The 20,974-nt window shown below is 35.2% G+C and overlaps 1 long non-coding RNA gene across 1 annotated transcript in view; it reads left to right on the top strand.

The window, feature by feature from the left end:
• The window catches only part of LOC107313364, a 54,459-nt gene extending 40,631 nt beyond the window's left edge, over positions 1 to 13,828 (top strand). Inside the window, exons 2-3 of the long non-coding RNA XR_001554963.2 lie at positions 10,707 to 10,819; positions 13,196 to 13,828. This is a non-coding gene — a long non-coding RNA (uncharacterized LOC107313364). The remainder of the gene's footprint in view (positions 1 to 10,706; positions 10,820 to 13,195) is intronic.
• Positions 13,829 to 20,974: the final 7,146 nt, after the last annotated feature.

Below are 20,974 nucleotides of genomic sequence, written 5' to 3'. Positions count from 1 at the left end.
GCTGTGGATGATTCAGCTAATGTTCAGAAACAAAAATAACCACAGTCAGCCTCAAATCCTAGATCATAGAATGGCTTGAGTTGAAAGGGACCCAAGGGTAATCAAGTTCCAACCCCCCCCACCACAGGCAGGACTACGAATCTCCACATTTAATACTAGACCAGGCTGTCCAGGGCCCCATCCAATCTGGTCATGAGTACTTCCAGGGTTGGAGCACTCACAGCCTCTCTGGGCAACCTGTTCCAATACCTCACCACTCTCTGTATAAAGAACTTCATCCTGACATCCAGGAAATCCCTGGGGGGAAAAAAAATAAAAAAAAATAATCTTGAATTATACAGTAATCTTCATCATCTGCTACAAGCATGTTGTAGCTGTAGTAGACATAAATATCTGGTTGGAAATGATGAGATTGAAAGATGAATAACAAAATGCTACCAAAATAAAAAGGGCAAGAAATCTCTCACTTTTTGCCCCTCTCTACAGTTGCTGGAGTCCAGAGATCTTAAATTAGCCAGATAGTCATGATAAACTGAACAAATTAGATACGATTTTCCTATCTGTGATTTTCTATGTGATTAGAAAATGCTGGTGTAGGAAATGTCAGCCTAATATTTATAATTTTACAGGGTAAAATAGTAATGGTTTTTGAAATTATAACTGTAATAATTGAGAGAAAAACAATAGCAGCAGCAGTACAGCTAAAAGAATAAAAATATCTATTGATACAGGAGTCTCTAGGCTTTTGGGAGTAGTGACTAGCAAGGACAAGAGTTTTGTTGTTGTTTTCTTGCTTTTCAATTGACAAAATGTGCAATAGCAATGATAATCCATGCTTCATGTAGCACTGTGGGAGTGGAAATAAATTAAGCTGTACTCCTAAACTACTGATTGGCATATGATCGTGTTGCCAATAACATAGAAATATTTTTAAACTGAATTTACCACCTTTGTACAACACGAGGTGTTAAGCTGTGCATCACACTGAACTGATATTTCAGAACTAACTTTGAGTCTTTCCCTCTGAAAGCGGCAAGCTGGGATTTAAATTGTTAGATGTCGTTCTTCTTTGCTCTAAGAGCTTTTCAGCCAAGATAATACCATGGTTCTAAGCGCCCTGATAGTCCTTAATGGCCCTGACCAGCCTCACCCAATTCCCTGTCTCATTGGCGGAGAGCCACTTCGGTCGACACTGAGTCTGCTTTTCCTTCTTACTGCCCTTGCAGTATGCTACATTAAATGGCATTTTTTGTAACTCCATGGGTGCTCGTCATCTTAACTTTTTTTTTTGGCTATTTTGTCATGTATTCCCTAATACAATTCAACTGCACTTATAATGTCATTGAAAGAAATTGAAGTAATAAGCATTTTTTTTTTTCTTTGATTACACTGAGGTTTCTTACTCATCAAGTCCTTCCTAGAATTTATTCGAACTGCTTTCCTGCAAGCCTAGAGTGGGAATTCACTTTGATCTTAATAAGAGATTTTTTTTGTTTGTTGTGCTTGCAGCACCTAACAATCTAGCATATGACATGTTACTGCTATCCATACATTTATATCTTTTCTTTGCCAGCTATGTAAGAAGTTTTGCTTGAAAGAGACTTCAAAATTTTTCTGGCAAAGCCTAGCTTCTTTCTGATTTTTCAGTTTTTGGGCATATTAAAAGACTTGTTGTTATGCTACTAAATGTGGTAACAAAAATAAAGAGTTATATTAAATTGTATTTCCTATTTCAGTTTAGTCTTTCTTTTGTAAGCTGCTTATGTCCATAGATTGAATTTTGCTGAACAAAGAGTTCAGAATCATTGTCTCTGGCACAAAGTTCAGTAGTGCTGGACAGGCACCAATACCAATGACATACAGTGCTTTTCAAAATAAACTTCAGTCTTCCAGTAGATCTTTTATGGTGTTTTTTTTTTTTCCCTGTAATGTCGGAATAAATTAGTCAATACATGGCAGTTTGAATTCCTTGATGGATTTGAAAGGTGATCAAAGGTAAACTAGCTCAAGCACAGCTGTATACTGTGCTCTGGGCTATAACAGCTAAGTTCTAACTGTGCTCCAGTTGCTCAGCTGAAAGACAGTGCAGGTACCTTATGTACTTCATGCAGACCTCAGCCATGCAAATAGCCTCTGGGAAATTAGGTGGCTTTTGCTGGTTCAGTAATAATTGCTATAAATATAAAACAGAGTTTCAATTTTCAGAGTTGTAAAGGAATCCAAAATAATTTGGTTGTGTCTCTATTCAGCTTTTTGTGGTATATAAAAGTTGTGCAACCCAGAGCAAAGTACTTAACGTTCATGTGCTGAAATGGTAAAATGAACCAGGCAGGATGGGAAGGGACATGACTCCCCTTTCTCTGGTAGCTCAGGCATTCTGACTGAGGCTGGCTTTAAGCTTTTCTCTTGGATTTCTTCCCACTGTAAACTCTAGCGTCTCTTCAGATGGACTTGATCTAATTTAGAGTAATTTTTCATCAAATACACTGTGCTGTTCTAACATCTGATTTATGCACAACTCTGAACAGATTGTCTGCTATCTTTAGGACTTCTCACCCTATCCCAGTACTAAAGAGAAAATGTAAACTTATCTACTGGAGTTGTTATGCCTGTTCAAGCTTTCAGCTCTTAGCTTTATTAGATGCTCTGAAATTTCTCAAGTAACATAAGGCAGAATTATCTTTGGTGTGTTTTAGACAGATGTTCTGGTCTGCTGATGTATTTAGAACTATATCTTATGTCCAGAGATAAAACTTTCATATTTAATAACTTTATTTAAAAATTCTTTATTTATAAATCACTTAAAAACTGATCCTTGGGAATTAGTCTTCTAAAATAATAGTTGGAGGGCCAAATTTGAATCATAAATTCATACTTTCTTTTGCTGTGACTTCATGGTTGCAACCATAAAAGCTTGTTACGCTGTTTGTTGCATAGGTACTTGTATGTTTGCTCTATTAATGAGATTATCATAGCATTATTCTCAGCAATTATGGTTTGCAAAATTTAGTACAAAGATATAGTCATAAATATCCAGTAGCTGCAAGGAATGTTTCTTACAAGGTACAGTGGTATTATTTCATCCAGTGATATGTTCAGAAGTCTTTGCTCTGTTATCCACATATTCAGACATAGAAAGGGGCTGTTTTTTGGAGTTTGTTTGGAAGTTTTATTTCTGCTGTGTTTTTTGGTATTGATTTTGTTTATTTTTAAGAAGTTCCTCATCTATACTTATTGATGCATCCAGTACTTCTATCTGGCTGGTTCTCATGTGCTGTTGCTAGCCTCCATTAGTACCTGGGTGTTGCAAGGGAGCCTCTCTATAGAATATCATCTGTACTGCGCTTCTCTATAGAGACACCTTACATTAACCGCCATCCAGAATGAGAGTACAGTCACACTCCTACAGTTTATGAAAACTAAGACACTTCATTTTTTTGAATGGCTTAACTTACATTAGCAATAAGATAAAAGTAAAGAATTTGTTTACTTGATGAGGCTATAGGGAATTTGGTGATAACCATTATTTTCTCTTTATATTTATTGTTACTCTACTGATGTTCAAACTGTGAGGTTTTTCCCTACATGTCTGAGCTGTCCAGAGACTCAAAAATAGAAATCTAGTCCTCATGAAATGCCTATATACTCAGACATTCCCTTATGAAATAAGGTAAAGATTTGGAGATATGAAAGAATTATTCACAAATCTCGCCTCAGCTTTCAATCAGGCAAAACCCCCTCTGCTTCCTCACCTCAGACTTCTGTGAATCAAAAGTTAAAATCCTACTACAGATAATATTTTCCTGCAGAATTGTCTCTTGCCTCAGCCAAACATCTACAGATGGTGCATTGGCATGTGGAGTAGTTTCCTACTCGTGTAAGGTGTAATATTGCCCTTTGAATCAATTTGTACTGTAAGGAAGACCAAATTGGATTCAGCTCTTCTTTTGCAGTTTCTTTGTGCAATTAAAATATCAATGACAGAAAATATCAAGGACAAAACTATTTATTTTTTTAAATTTTCACAAATTAAAATGTCAAGGATAATTAAAACTATCAGGATAATAGTACATCTGGGAAGAAAAAGTTAATTTGACCCAAACATTTATGAATACTATGATAATGTTACAGTAGAGATGCTCAGAATCTTATTTAGGCATTACCAGAAGGATACAGGGGACTCTTTAAAGCTTCTGTATTCAGCGAAAACTTATTTACACTGACTAGCTTCAGAAACCTAAGAAGGATACTATTTCTGAATAAGTGTATGATTTTATCTCATTTTTAATATACAGAATCATAAGTTATTTTAACTTCTGTTCAAATGCACTAAAATATGAGCCACACCCTCTCTTAGACAAAGACACTGCATATTTCTGCAGTCAGCTTTCTAGTTTCAAGATATGTGTGGCAGCAGTATGTTCAATGGTAACACATAGAATTGTGATGCTTCTCACATGTGTAATGCTTTTCTCATTAATCAATCATTATATTTTCTCTATTCATGAAATCTAATCAACATACAGAAATACCTGAAAGGAGGATGCAAAGAGGGCAGAGTCAGACTCCTCTCAGTAGTGCCCAGGCAGTAGGCACTGATTGAAACACTGAAAACACTATTTTACCATGAGGGTGACAGAGAACTGGCACAGGTTGTCCAGAATGACTGGAGTCACCACCTTGGAGTTATTTAAAAAGTTGTCTGGACATGGTCTTGAACAACTGACAGCCCTGCTTAAGCAGTTTGAACCAGATAATGTCCTGACCATTTTCTGGTTCATGGAATCACCAACCCAGATGTGTGAAATTTTCTGATAGAGTGTAGGATGAGCTGTCTGTGGCTACAGTATTCAAGATTGATGAGCTGCCATTTTCCATTCAAATTATATTTCCTCAGAAGTATTTAAGCCAGACTTGCTGATGAGCTAAGATATGAGGAAACATTGAAATCACACCACTGAAGTTATCTTTTCAGCAGTTCTAAAAGTACTGTCTGGACTGCTGACACCTTGGGAGCAGGCAGGCAAAAGATACAGATGTAAGACACAGAGACACAAATAAGCAAGATCTAGGAAACCTGGCAAATAACTGCTAGAAATCTCTAATGCTGTCAAAGTTTTATCAGAAACAATTCTGGTATCTGCTGACTTTAAGAAAAATGATCCAGTTTTTCACAGACTGCTTTAATCTCGTACCATGAAAGCACTGTACATCTCAGCACTATATACTCCCTGCAGAGAGTCTTTCATGAACTGGAAACCATTCCTCAGTATTTTCTCTCCTCAGACATATGATTTCTCCAGTAGAAATATATCTTGTTCCACATCTCTCCTATAAATATTTAGAAAAGTTTTCCATTTTTAATGTATACCAAAACAAATAGAAGTTTTCTGCTGTGTTGGAAAATGAAACCACAATAACATTCTCTGGATAATGTGTAGCCAAATGAAGCAACAGCTGGATGAAGTGGAAAGCTATGGCTTCCTGTTGAATGGAAAGAATTTAAATCAGAATTTGTAAAAAATTACAGTATTGGACAGGATCATAGGAGTGAGAGAAAGCCAAATACAAGCAAAAATAGGTATATCTTCAAATATTTCTGGAAGACCCCTACTCTGCAACTGTCCTTTACGAAATTATTCCCCCCAGTCCAAGATGGCCTATATAATTATGCTTCAATGCTGGAGGAAGCCTGCCAAAGTTCAGTTCAGAGGAAAAAAGAAATAAGGAATACAATTCTTGCTACAACTTAAGATTGCAGAAACAGAAAGGGATCCTTAGCAGCAGCCAGGAACAAAAAGACAAAATATTGGAAGAAAACAATGTTCCATAATTTTCCTAAATTTTGATCCAGTCTTCTTATGCTATGAATTACAACAGTAATGAGCACTTTCCAAAAGTAGATAATCGTCATTGTATGTTCTGTCCTTCAAATTACCATATAAAATTTATTGTAACTGTCGTTTTGCAGAAGATTAAAAATGGACATCTTAACTAAGTTAAAAGTAGGTAATAATTTGTAAGTTTTGATGTAATAAGATATCCAAGGGAAAAGCAGATTTTGATATAAATGCTTCTGATTTTTACAATACCTTCACATGAGATTTTCTTCTGACTGAATGTATTCTGATTCTGCAATTCCAGAAATAAATATAAATGCATATTTAAGTCTGTGATATACTGTGAGTACTGTCCAATTAACTAATGAACATATGTGTCTGAATGAAGCATCATATTAATAACAAGTAAGAATATACTTGGAGAGGCTATTTATTAGAAGTAACATTTTGTTTGGTATCTCAACCACTTAACACTTCTGGTCTTTTAGAACTAATCAATCTATATTTTTCCTATGTCTTTTCTTCAGTGTATGAGACTATTTATAAGCATGGAAAATGGGATGGGGCGGATTTGACCTGTTGTGAATGTAACAGATGCACAAACAATGACAGGAGTGGCATTAATCTTGAGTCTGTTATGCACCTTTCAATTAAAAGAAAGTTAATAGGTACGTTCTTTTAAATCTATTAGCAGTAAGAATTATCCACTCCTCATACAGGGCTCCTTGAAATGAAAGCAACTGGATTCACGTCCAGTAAGAAACTCCCTTCCCAGAACAGAGTGATAGATAAAGGTATATAACATATATTTAATAGACAGCTGGTAGTGGCAATGGGAGGCAAGGTAACACAGATGCATGAAAATATGACCTTATTTATTTTAACCATGAGTCTATTTTGTAGATTTAAGAATCAGGTAGGTACTTCAAAATATCAAACTTTATTTTGTTTGAAATACAGAACCATGTGGATTACTAGAAATCTGTTATGAGAAAATATAACCTTCATAGTGGTGAAAGAGTAGCTTTTCTTGGGAATAATCTGCAGTCAAAAACCTTTCAACTGTATCTTTAATGATTTGCCAGATATTAGAATATTTTACTAATAAGCAATTTATTACCTTGGAAGTCTTGGAAACTTGTAGAAGTATAAATCACGTGCAGTTTATCTTCCCTGGAAGATACTTTATGAAAACACTTTTTTATGTCTTTGACTAGGAAAATTGTTTGTACTTCTATGTAGGAATGATAAATTAAATTTAGCATATTTTCTAGGCAACAAAGAAAACAAAGACTTTAAGTCAGCATCCTGAGTTATCTGGAGCAGCACTATTTAATTTACTTATTGATGCAAGCTGTGCTGTTTTCTTCTTTGACCGTTCTATCTGATATGTGAAACACAGATGTATCTATTTTCTTTATAACCACTGTGGATTGTAACATCTCCCCAGGCACAGTGAAGGAAATATATTTCCTGCAGTGACCAGGTTGTACATCTTATTTATAATTTGTTGAAGTGAAGCTGTAATCTTGGATTATACAAAAACAGGATCTCCATGTGAGACAAAGGAGTGGCTCATAGCATAATACAAGTACTGATCTGGCAAAGTAATTGCACTGTGATAAACTTCAACTATGCTGATAATTATATGGATTCCATGGAGAGTTTCCATATATTTGGATATAAAGGCCAAGTAGTTCATTGCCATAAATCTAACTGGCTACATAAACTACTAAAATAATACACTGTACATACAGCTACAATTTTTCATAATTAATATAAATATAATTCAGATTTTTTTTACTCATATCTTACACACACAGTCTGCATTGAAGGTAAATAATTCATATTCAGCAGTGAAAGGAATCTGTAATTTTCCTTTTGGTTCTAGGAGAATGCAACACAATCTCATAAAATCAGTAAAATCATTTACACTCCTCAGTGGTGTCATTATGGATTACAATGGATTTATTAAGCAAACAAACAACACAGTGAAGCCATGGGAGATAGCCAGTAATAGAAAACATTTGATTTCAGCACAACGTTTATCCATTATTTATTTGGCATTGATTTGTAGTTTCCCTAGTAAGAATTCATGCTCTAAAGATTCTTGATATGAAGCCACTGAGATATGCTCATACTAAGATTTAGGAGGAAAAAAAAAAAAAAAAAAAAAAAACATAGAAAGTTTAAGAGTTAGTTCTATTTATTTATTTATTTATTTGCAATTTGCATTTGTTACATCACAAATTCAGAATGTTCCTACCATAATGCTCAAACAAAATCTAAAGTAAACTTTACTTTTATTATATTAACAAGATAAAAATAAAGAAAATAAATTAAACTTATGAAACATTTGTAAGCTGGTAAATCAGTAATATATGTATATTTTAACATAGTATCTGAAATTGCTTTTTCTTTTTTTTTCTTCCCAAATGCTCACAGATAAGTGCAACAATTTAAAGAAAAATTGATATGTTCTGAAACGTTTAGAAACCAAATTCCTAGTTCTCCTAAAGAAACACTACATTCTTGCATATATTCGACTTTTACCTGAGCCTAGTACAGTGTTTTAATATTGAACGCACTCTAGTAGTCAAAATAATTACTGTTTAAAGTTGTTTCCTGTAAATAAGCAGCCCCATTTTATGTGAACTTCTTGGTAGTTTAAGACTTTCTAGGAACCCTTTTGGTGTATTTGGCAATCTTTCTTATTGTTTAAATGCTTAAATGTGTAGTATAAAACAGTAATTCCTTAAGAAGATGCATAAACAGGCTAAATTGGTTAGAGGTATACGGGTTTCAGTTACACAGCTTTTTCTTACTGCAACAGCCAGTGTCACTTGGCATAGAACAAAAAATAAGGAAAGGAATAAATTCTGACAATCTGATCATCAATTCAGATCTCCACATTTTGTATTTTTTTTTCTTCCTCTTCAGCCTCAAAAAACTGTTTGTTGACTTCAGGGGTCAAAATTTGTTGGCTGTTTTTTTTCAGAGAATGTTACATTTTAGGGGAACTACATCTTAAATACAGGGGGATTTTCTGTTCTGTATTGTGACTACTATGAGTTTATACAACACAGTTCTCTTGACATTTATGCTAAACTAGTAGTTTCTTGTCTCCTTCAAGATTCTGAAACAACTCTGTCTATATTTTTAGGCACTCCAAACCACTTAACAATTTGGAATCTTCAAGCTTTCAAAGAAAGACTCTTACTTTTTATCTCAACACTGTAATACAAATCTAGGTGTAGGTATAAATAAGTAATTTGAACTTAGAATTATTTACTCACTAAATTGGAGAAGTTCTCACCTATTTCAGTGTTGGTAAGGGTGAACTTTGCTTTTTACTGTTCCTGTTTTTTTTCCACGACTTTTATGTAATTGATGCTTAAATCATAATAGATATTTTGAAATGATCTGTAGTACTTAAGCATAATAGAGATAGTGGATACAAAATTAAAAAATCCTAAGTGCTTCTCATTATCACTGACATTAAAATACATCTTCTCATCTTCAGAAATGAATTTCTTAATACACCAAAACTTGAGTAAGAAATTTCTGCCCTAACTGTTTGTGTCATATATTCATGTGCTTCTATGGCATGGAAAGATGCACGGAAAGATTTTTATTAAAGTACTTTGCTCTTTGATAGTTTGATTCATCCACATTTTATTAAAGCATTTGAATTTTATAATTCATCTCTAGATTTTTTTCATATGTATGTTTTACTCTTGCAATTTTTATGCTGTGTAATCTAATTTTTATTACTTACATAACATTTAAATTGCCCTATAAAATTCCTCATCAGACACAGCTTCTCAGAATAAACACTAAAATGGATAAAGAATTTTTAATAATGTTTGTGTAAGGAAGCACAGAGGAAAGGAAAATGGAACTTCTATGAAGCTTACACAAATAATTTATATTTAGTGGGATGAAATGCATTTTAATTGTCGAGCTCCTAAAAATATGTGCCAAACTGAGATATGGTTAATATTGGAACCTCTCATCAGAATGGATATTTCAGGCTGCTTTGTAGTGGATTTGGTGTTGGTATATCACTGTTGGGAACAGTACTAATAGCTGTTTTCTCACAATTCAGATTATGTTAAGAAACAGAAAATGTATTTTAAGATGTTATAAAAAATATTACAGAATTTCCAAATGCTGGCTTATGCTATTTACCAAAATACAAGATTTTCTGAAAACTGTGAATATGTATGACGTGGCTGTATCCAGCACATTGCTCAAGCACAAAGAAAATAAAATAAGCAATAACGTTAAGAATGAATTTTGAAGTACAATATTAATGAGACAGAGGCAGAAGAAGGATCAAATATTTGATATACAATGTCCGAAATGTATTGCCTCTATTTTTATTTATTTATTTTTTTACCCTGGCCCACAACCTCAGAGGTGGTGGTACAGTAGTAGAGGCTGAACCTTCCTACCACTATTCCATTATATTTTGTTGTCATGTGACAGGTGATGACAGAGGAACGATCTGACAGAACAGTATCTGGCAAGGAAGTGCATATGAAAGAAGCAAAGATGTGTAATTGAATTCTTCCATGCGGAAAGAAATGGAACACACTGACATTCACTGCTTGCTGAATATTTACTGAAACCAAACAGTGGATGTGAGCACATTGAGGTAGCGCATGGTGCGTTTTAGCAGTCATGACATGAACAGTGAGTCAAATCCAGTGGTGTAGATTTTTATGAGCATTGCATGCAAACTCTTGTTCATTGCTGGCTAAAATGTATAGTAATGGTGGTGTTTCTGTTGAAAAATAGTTTTTTGCAAATGAGAACATACTATATCAAATAGTGTTATTTTGCTCTTTGTATCTTTTGTAGTTTCCTTGGAACTAAAGAGAAGGTATTACTTTTGGAGCAACCCACATAGGTTATCTTCAGTCAGATGATTTCTGTGTTTTTTCACTGATGTGTGCCAGCTGAAGTACTAGTTGGTAAGTGAGTTTCCAAATTCATAGCTGGCTTATTAAAAGCATTTATTTTTCCTTATTCAATTGTAGCTCTTTTGTATATTCATGATGATGAAATTCAGTGGTATGTTCTCACATTTCACCATTTCTAATTTAGATGTCAAACCAATTAAGTGCGAAACTCATACTGGTGAAGGAAATCCTAATAATAAGAAAAGTTTAATCATGGTAGAGTTTACAGTGCATCACTAGTGTTTATCTCAAACCGGCAGACTATTTGTATGTGCCAGAAGATCATAAATGGACAACCTCATTAGAGGTCACATCACTTTTGTTATTTAGAATTGTGTATACGATATTCTATAATGTCCCAGTGGTTACAGAAAATAAAAATTAAACAAATGTATTGCAGAATAAAAATCCTTTAGACTCAAAATTATACCAAATATCAGACTCCAACCCATGTAATTACATGTGATAAATACACATGATAAATAACTGGAGTTTTAGAAGCTAGCAGGAGGTCTCCCATTAGCTGAAATGATGCCAGAACTTCATCCCAGTATCAATGATGTATCAGAATGCATGAAAATGTATCTTATGCCATAATAAAATGGCTTGGATTTCTGTGCTTAAAAGGTTTATGAGGTTTGTTCAGGAATGATCGACTGTGCTATGTAAATATTACTTATGTGTGATAAGTTAATCTTATACTCTCAGGTTAATGGAAGTCAAGTTGAGAATACATACAGCAATTATACATATAGTGTAAATATGTTTGAGAGTGATTGATTGACGTGTATTTGAACATTGTTCAGTAGCCCTGAAATACCAGTTCCCAAGCCAAATTATACTTCATTAACTGTCCATTTCCTTAACACAGTTTGTTTTCTTATCATTCCTCTGGCACAGTCAGAAGCAAAGTTAAAGTTTTTTCCAGTTCTTATCTCATACTACCTTTAATTGTTAAAGTCATGTGCATAGTCTTGGTTTTGTTCATTTTTATAAACTTTGTCAGAGCCTCAGAAGCTGTATATGGTAGAACAATCCACAAGGATAGTCTGCTAATTGGTGAATTTCATTCAATACTGTTTCATGATGGTAAGAAATATTGTGCCAGTCTCTAAATATTTCTGAAATAGAGGTTTTCAACATTCAGCTGCTCAAGAAAGTTAACTAAAGGACTCATGTTTATCTTGCAGTATAAGTGCAGCTTATTGCCATGAATCATCTACAAAACTGTTTGGGAACTTGTTCATATTTTTCCCTTAAGAAAAGGTTATTTTGGCAAAAATAAAACCTTTTGGAGGGATGTTTTCACTGGAAAAATGTTTCTTAGATCCAGACTACAATTTCTAGCCAAAACTGCAGAAAAGTAGGCATATTTCCTAATTCTCTATAGGACTCAAATTAAGCCATTAAAATCCTAGGCTCTTGTATGGCAAAAGCTACAAAAGCTGGACTTGCTGCTGTTTGGGGATGTCTACATTCTGTTATCATCCTTTGTCACATGCTATGAATAATTATTTGTTCACTGGCCCAAAGTAACACAGTAACATATGTCTGTAAGGCTCATCACCCGATTACTTATATTCAACTTTCCGATGTTACTCAGTTTATGGAACACAACAAAGATTATCCTTAGACATTAAGAATATATTTAATTTTGATTCTAAATATACATTTAAATGATTTAACAGATTTTCAAACACCTTTTGAACATGGCAGGATATTCCTACAAACAAGTTAAAAACTTTATGAACTTTAAAGGACATCCATTTGCTATGCGTAACACTTAGATGTGACTGGAATATCAGGCTGTTTTTCTACTTTCTGACTTAGTGACAAATTCTTTTAAGCATCTATATATTCCACCAAGCTTTCATTTTGTGTTCATACTACACCATAAATATTTGAGAATGTCAGGCACATTGAAATTATTTGCCAGTAATAATCAAAGTAGTCAGGCAACAAAATAATTTCCACCTGTTGTTCATTAAGTGTGTGAGCGAGGTTTGTTCCTATTGCTCTACTTGTTAGAAATCCATTATTTCTTAACCAAGCATAGATCTAGAAAAATGTTTGACTAATGTTATTACACAGATGCCAAAATACTACTAAATATTGACAGGAAGTTTTAGACTCAGCTACAGTGAGAGAGATGCAGGAAAACAAGTACTGGTATCAGCTACATTCCAAGTAGGTTGTGACTGCACCGTATAGATCTCCAGGAAGAAACATAATGATATAAATGATATATGACTAGATTATATAAATGTAAAATTGATTGCTTTTTCTTTAAGCAGCTATATGTCAACAAAATCATAGAATTATTAACTTCAGTTTGTTGGTGTCATGGTTTTGTAATTTTGTAATTTTTTATTTATTTTTTTTTTTTAGCTGATGGAGGCATCTGCCTGGTACTTATATGCGATGTGGTATGGAATTTTGGCATCTACATCCCAGATGGAATAGCTAATTTTACAAACACTTGCATCCCAGATGGAATAGCCAATTTTACAAACACCACCATGTTCAATCCAGTGTACAGGCTATACTCTCAGATTTCTGCACGCTTTTCAATAGCCGAGATAGGGTTCATACTTGTATCCATGTTATCAATATTAATGAATGTATATGTAATCCTATACATTCGTTCTATGCGGAAGTCTCCTCCAGAACCAGAGAATGATGACTGGCAGGGAATATGGAAAGGTTTAGGAAAAATCATAGAAGCATGGGGACCCGCAGTGTCATGGCATTTCACTCTTGAACACCTAAGGGACCCTGAGAAATTAAGTGAGTATTTGGGTCAGAGATCTAAGGAGGTAAACCTTATTTGGGGTTTGGCTTATGCATACCGTGCTCTGTATAATACTATTCTGGAGAGAGAGAGTTTCCAATCTGAGATTCAAGCCAAAAAAGAAAATCCCCAAGTCAACTCTGATCAGTCACAGGAGGCATCAGTAGCAATATCAGTTGCCCCTTTGGAAGGCAAGAAATGGAAACGGGTCTCCATGCATCTAGAATGAAAAGAAGGAGAAGCGGGTTGGGGGGGGGGGCAGCACGAGATCCAGGTGCCGGGCATGGATCAGTACCAAAAAAGGCAAAAGGAAAAACCAAGAGCATGAGAAAGAGACTGATTGAGGAGGAGGAAATTACTTTTGTCACCTCTGGAGCTGAATGAAATCCAAGGCTCAGAAAGGAGTTTACACAGCGTCAAGTATGGAGGTTAAGATCCTTGCTTGGTTGCTTCGCTGCTGGGACAACGGGGCCAACAGCTTGTCTCTAGATGGTAATGAAGCTCGCCAACTAGGAAGCATTGCCCAAGATGCAGGTGTCGACAGAGGGATTAGCAGATGTTCGGATGGAGCTGCCACTCTCTGGAGCCGGCTGTTAGAAGCCGTGAGAGAAAGGTACCCCTACAAGGATGCTTTGAAGCCTAAAATTACTAGTTGGAATACCGTCCAAAAAGGTATCCAGTACCTGAGGGAAATGGCCATGATGGAAATGTTGTACAACCCTGATCCAAACGAACATGATCCTGAGAGAGTGAGGACCGATCCTGACATGTGGCAGAAAATCACAAGTACAGCACCAGAGAGAATTGCACAGTCATTGGTAACAGCATCTAGAGGATTCGAGGACAGATGGCCCCGAGTTATTGAACTGATTATAATACTTCAAACCGTCGATCAGCAGCTCCCCCCACTGTGTGCCGCAGTTTCTGCCATCTCACGGCTAGAAGACCGACTAGATGAAATGTACAAGAAATTGTTTCCATCAACTAATCATAATGATCCCATAATAGTATCAGAAACGACTGATGAAAGCCAGTCCTCGTACGGGCCACCAGGTCTAATGAAGGATCTGCTCCTTTAAAGTAGGCGTTAACAGATTCTGTTAGGGCTACTGCAACAGGCAAGGTGTCCTGGTTTCCCACCAGAGTCTCATTACACTCCCGTAACAAAGCTAATGAAGCTCTTTGAGAGCAAAGAGAGAGTTGTTCTAAAAGCTAAAAAAAAAAAAAAAAAAAAAAAAAAAGCAGAAGCTCTATGCCCGCATTCTCCACCAAAATCTGTCACGGGTTACCTAGATTTACCTATGCCCATGACAGGGGGGAGCCACCCCGTAGGGCCCCTGGGGCCCGGAAAGGAGGGGGAAAAGGGAAATGGGATAAAAACAGCAGCAATCTAAGGAGAAAAAACTTATTTTCCTAAATATGATATCAGAATACAAGTTAACACAATATAATATAATTGAGGCTAATAAATCGAACGAAACAGAGAGAGAGAGTCCCTGAAAACCGTGAGGCCTACTGTGAACTCTAGGCGACACGGCTGGAATGCTTCCCACTCTCTGAGAGTCCGAGAGAGAGAGAACTCCAGCCTGGGAATGAGATTATATAGCGTTATGGTCCCCTGACTTATCCCTGACCGTGATGTTCTCTGGGTTATGTAGTCTTCTTCTGTGAACTGCACATTCGATATAAGTATCTATACTTTACATGATGTTATGTGTAATACTGATAACAAAATTACAAAACCATGACAGTTGGAAAACAATATTTCTGTTGTTCACATTAATGAAATCAAAAATTCAACTTTCTGAATGTAGTAACTAAGACAAATATTTCCCATGCCATGGCTGTTTAATATTAGATGGAAAAATGTATTTGCTTTTTTCTTCTCTAAATGTGGGCTCTCTAGCAAGATAATTTCCATTTTAATTCATTGTGGCTTTCTCTAGTAATTTTTCTCAAAAATAATTATCTTGGTACATAAAGGAGAATGGAAAAGTTGAAATTTAATTACATCTTTTATCACTGTGTACAATAGTGTATTGTACGTAAAAATACTTTGCAATTTGGTTTGCATGTATTTATTTTTAACTAAGTAAAGGCTCTGTTTTTCAACAATTCTAGGTTACCATGGAGAAGAGAAACTTTAGGAAATAGTTTCAATATTGTGTTTTCCATCAAGACACAATGATAAAAATATTTTTTTTTCTAAAAATAATTCTATTTTGAACATCTGTTTTTTCTAATTTATTTTTATCCCTTTTATATAAAAATCACAGTTTCAAAGCGTGAAAAATTTCTGTCCTCAGTCAAAATTTCTGCCTAGACAAGGGGCATTTCCAGGCCTTTTGTACCACACCTTATCTGATATCTACATCAGATACCTAAGGGGACTTGCCAAAGTGTTGTAACTAGTGTCTCCTTTGCAATAAAAATTGAGATTTGTATTAAGTCTCTAAGGGCCATGTACCTTTAACTTGTGTGGTTACCACTCTCCCTTCTTCTAATAGCTTCCCCCATGGTCCAAGTTGACTGCACCACTTTGGTCCCGCTTGCACTTCCCAAGGCCACTTCACCTTGTGGGTCACTGGCTCTAGGTTCTCATGGGCAGGGAGCAAAATGTTATTCACTGTCCCAACTTGGGGTTTTAAAAATGTGTCATTTGCTTTAATTTGAATCCTAAGTGGGGAAGCCCACATGGTTTGTAATAGATGCAGGGCGCTGGGTCGTCCATTTTTGGGTCTTTCTTTTAAGTCTCTCAGGATCTCATGTAGTCTCTTTGTGCTATTTATACAGCTCTATAATACCTGCTTCTGTCAGATTATAAAACAAATGAATCTGCCTTCAGTATTTTCTTCAAAAATTACTACCACTATCTTACTAACTGCCAATCACAAGTTCATATTGTGACCTAGCAGTTCCCCTACATAGTTTAACAGAGATATCCTCCATTTCCCATAGTTCTGTCTAGAAGCTTTATCTGTAGAACACCACCTATTTCTTGACTGTTCTTTAGCATTTCAAACTTTTTAGTCATTTCCTTGGTGGATGGTTGTCCAGGATGTTCTACTGTCTGGCAGATAAGTCTTACTTTGTAAGTACAATTCAGCCTGTGAATTCAATGAATTCCAAGCACAATATGGCTATAAATAATAATCAAAAAAGATATATATGTTTTTCTGGCATTCTTGTCAAGGACACCATATAATTTCTTCCTTGGTGTATCTCTAATTCCAACAACCAAATAACAATCTAGAAATAATTGTAGATAATGTTTGGCACTGTTAAAGAATGGATCACTCATGTTTGCCAGTGGGAAGCTGAAAAAGCAATATGTATGTGAACAGTTCCGTATAAAATATATAAAAAAATAAATTCTTGTCATGGCAATCTTTTCTCCATTGTGACAGGAAGGAAATATGGGGATGAGAAACATGTGCAGTAAAAAATGTAAAACTTAAACTAGGCACAAGAGAAATTTGAGAATAGAATGACCAGTGTATTCTGCTCAGCTAATCACATGAATTGCCAGATTAGTCTTTCTTTCTCTCTCGGTCCTTTAATGAAATCTCATGTGGTTTTGAGAGAGATATTTTTTGTGTGTGAAACGATTTCCCATCAAGCTTGAAACAAAGCCAATGGTGAATAAAAGCTTTAGACATGAAGAACAAGTGAAAGAAGGTTCCATTTTACAAATTTCAGCCAATATCAATCTTGCCAACCCTTTCCCTTCAGTCTTCAGTTTGTATTTTTTCATTATGTTCATACTAAGTCATAGTGTTAGCACACGTGTTGTAGAAGTGAGACACACTGAGACATTTTTATCTTGATAGAGTTTTGGATGATATTTGTGAACACAAAAATTAAGAATTCTACACTTTTACGCCTTTCCAGTTTCAGTGTTTCACTTCAATTAAGTTTCACATAAACCTCAGTAGTTCAAAATCAGTTGTATCATTCCAGCACACTTGCTAGTAAATCAGACCACACAAGCCAAATTTATTCTATAAATAAGAACAACGAAGCAAAGTTTGGGATAAACAGCTTGGTAGCTGTAATGAGTAGGCACAAGTTCATCCTCTTATTTTCCAGGAAATGTTTTAAAGGTTACTGAAGTACATATGCGTACATACATATCTCTTTTACATTTCGTGACTTGTTTGGTGAGGGATGCCTAGGAGGAACTGCAGTGCTATTGTTGTTAAAATGATAAAAAATTATAAATTGTTGACCTCCTCTACTTGATTTTTTTCTTACTGTCTAAAAGCGCAAGAGAAATGCCAGAAACCAAGAATTCCTAATCCTGTGCTCAATTATTGCAAAGTGTAATGGCAGTGTTGGAACATGAATAAGACAGAAATAGAAGTTATATAAACAACACAGCTAAACTCTTTTTTATCAGAGTTTACTAGAACAAATACCGTGCCTGAGAAGAGAACAGATAAAGTCAAAATGTGACCAAAATAAAACTGCCATGAATCAATGGTTCAGTTAGAAGATACCTGGAGATATATGTGTAGCTGGATTTTCACTGAGCTGGTTTTCTCAAAAGTACTTTAGTGATAATATACACCACTTTAGGCACTTAGCTGCCCATTTAGGCATCACTGATATCTTTAGCTGCCACCTCTATCCAGAGGCAGGTACATTCTGTATGTGTTTTAGTTTCTGCCTATGACTTTGTGTTCATTGGAATAAGATTCCAGATCTCCATTAGCTGATGTCTTACTTGAAGCTCAGTCCCAAAGGAAGACTCCCAACCTAAGCACCTTCTTCCTCAGTTGAATCAATTTCATAGGTATGCCGGGACCACAAATATGAAGATTAAAATAAAATTGTTCCAGTTATTAGTCATTTACAATTTTAACCACATTGTAAGTCCTGTGCATTAGTCAGTCTGACAGTAAAGATTTCTGTAGGATAAGTGACTTCAGATGATATTCCTGTGTTAAGACAGGTAAGGTATGGGTTTGGATTTTAAAGCATTTTAAACTGACCTTTAAGCCACTAGGCTATTTGTTCCACAACAGCTGTATGTTTCTGCTTATTCCTTCTTTCTTGGATCCTCCCTGTGCTCTTACAAACACAACTTAGGAAAGCTGGAACTTATTAACTCACTCCCTGAATAAAATTGTACAGGTTTGGGATTGCATCCTACCTCTAGGCCAGTTTAAGAGACAATCTGTTCAGATAGTTTTGATGATCCTTTTCAATGCATGTAACTCTGTGAAATGCCACAGCTATTGATTTTGCTAGGTGACAATATCTGCACCAAAATCTGTGGACAACAGTGCAACAATTTCTTAAAGATTTTACATGGAAATATTATGTTTGGTTGCTTATTTTGTAAACCAGATATCTTCCGTTGAAAGTGGGAATAGGAATGGGGGATTGGGGAATTGATGTCATCAAGCATGCAAGATGAACAAAGAAATTAGATTCAAAGTCATTAGTTCCTTGTGTACAGGCAGGAACTGAGATTATGATTATCTGCAGTGTGTTTTGATGGTCATCTCTCCTGATGGAAAAGAGAAGACAATGTCTGTGTTTTCAAATGCAATTTATTGCTTTTGGATTATGTTGGATAAAATAGAATTGAAGTCATCTGTCTGTTTACCATTCTTTTCTTACACTTGTCTGTAATGATTTTAAAGACAGTCACAACTCAGCCAGAGTCTCAGTATTAAATAACTAATCTTTTATAGACTCCAGTTTTACAAAGTGAATAATGTCAACTTTAGTAAATTACACAGCCATTTTTCCTTTAATTATCTCACTGCTCTTTACATTTCCCACCCACCCACCCTACATTCTACGTATCAACTTCCTTCTGTTTTTGAGTGGGATTTTTTTTTTTTTTTAATTCTTATTATTTCTCTGTTCAGTGTATTCCATACTGGAGCCTTCATTCATTAAAAAAAAATAGTTTGGTCTTAGAGTGATAATAAATAGCCATGCAATCTATCCATAGTGCTGCCAGGCTTATTCTCCAGTATAATAATATTGCCTTAAATACTGAAGAATTACTTCATTTAGTATGTTCTGGAACTGTTCTAAACAAGAATTTCAGATGCTATCACAAAGTGAAAAGAAAAAGACCTCACACAAGTGGGTAGCATCCAATGCCAGCATTTGCCAGGTGCATAACATACAATCCACTGAAAATCCAGATATGTGGTTTACTTCATATGTGAGTTTCTTTCTAATTATTTTCATGTTTAATCCACCCTCCTTCCTTCAGGAAGAAAAAATAAAATGCTTTTAAAATAGCTTCTTAAAACTGTTCACAGAGATTGTTGTTTGTAGTTCCCAGTTTTGGAGCTTACCAATAATCACTGGAGATAGAGTGGTGTGAAAGGATTTTCTGTTCAGTAAAGAATTAGAAAAGCTCCTAAACTCTGTAGGAGAAGATCCTGTAACACTGGCTGAACTACTGAAAAACTCTGGCTTTGCATTTATGACCCAGACAGAAAGCAAAAATTAATCAAGAATATAATTTTGGGAAAATAATTTATGTGCTTCATATTTCTGCCACTGACATCTATGCCATTTCTGCTATTGTTCCAGCCTAATAATATGCAGAATACCTCCTAGCACTGACAGAGGTTTAGTATGTCTGCAATTCCCAGCTGATAACTAAATTCCATACTGGTGTACTGGTAAGAGTCAGATATGGATGTGACAGGAAATTATTTAGTTGTCTTCAAAAAGATCTTATTTTAGAAACAACTGATGCTTTGAAAGGAGCATGGAAACAGCCTAGAGTATAGGAAAGGATTTGTCTTGTTTAAAATCACTAAATATTTAGATACTTAGGCATGCTAAATAGAGGAATGTTTAAGGCAGTGCTAACTAGTTTAAAATCATTTGCTCCTCCATATATTCCAAAAAGTGAAAAAGAAATGCCATCCTGTAAAGGAGAATACAAAACATTCATTTGTGTTGTCTAAAGAAGTAGGAATACTGTAAAGTGACATGTTGCTACATTTGTGATTTAGATAAATGGTTAAATTCTAAAAAATATTTTTCTTTTTTTTTGTTTGTTTTTGCTTTTGTTTTTCTTTTAGAAGAAATAATCTCTATTCTTGTATGCTAATACTGAGATGTTTTCAGCACAACTTGTCATTTGTTAGTGTGTAGCGTACAAGTATTATTCCAACACATTTCACATATTACATTTCAGAGAACACAGTAACATAATGTTTTAATGTTGTGTCACAATGATTCAGAGATACTTGCTGGAGATAATGATAATCTCGTATTCTGCCCATTTTTTTTTTTATTGCTCATGCACAAATAATGAGGAGAGGTTTTGGCTAATCTGACTGGCTTTTCCAGATTCTAGTACCTTTGGTAAAGATATTATTTTCCACTTTTGT

This window comes from Coturnix japonica, chromosome 4 (genome assembly GCF_001577835.2).
Source record: "Coturnix japonica isolate 7356 chromosome 4, Coturnix japonica 2.1, whole genome shotgun sequence".
Lineage (NCBI taxonomy): Eukaryota > Metazoa > Chordata > Aves > Galliformes > Phasianidae > Coturnix > Coturnix japonica.
Note: the sequence above shows the minus strand (reverse complement) of the source record. Positions and strands in the feature narration are given on the sequence as shown.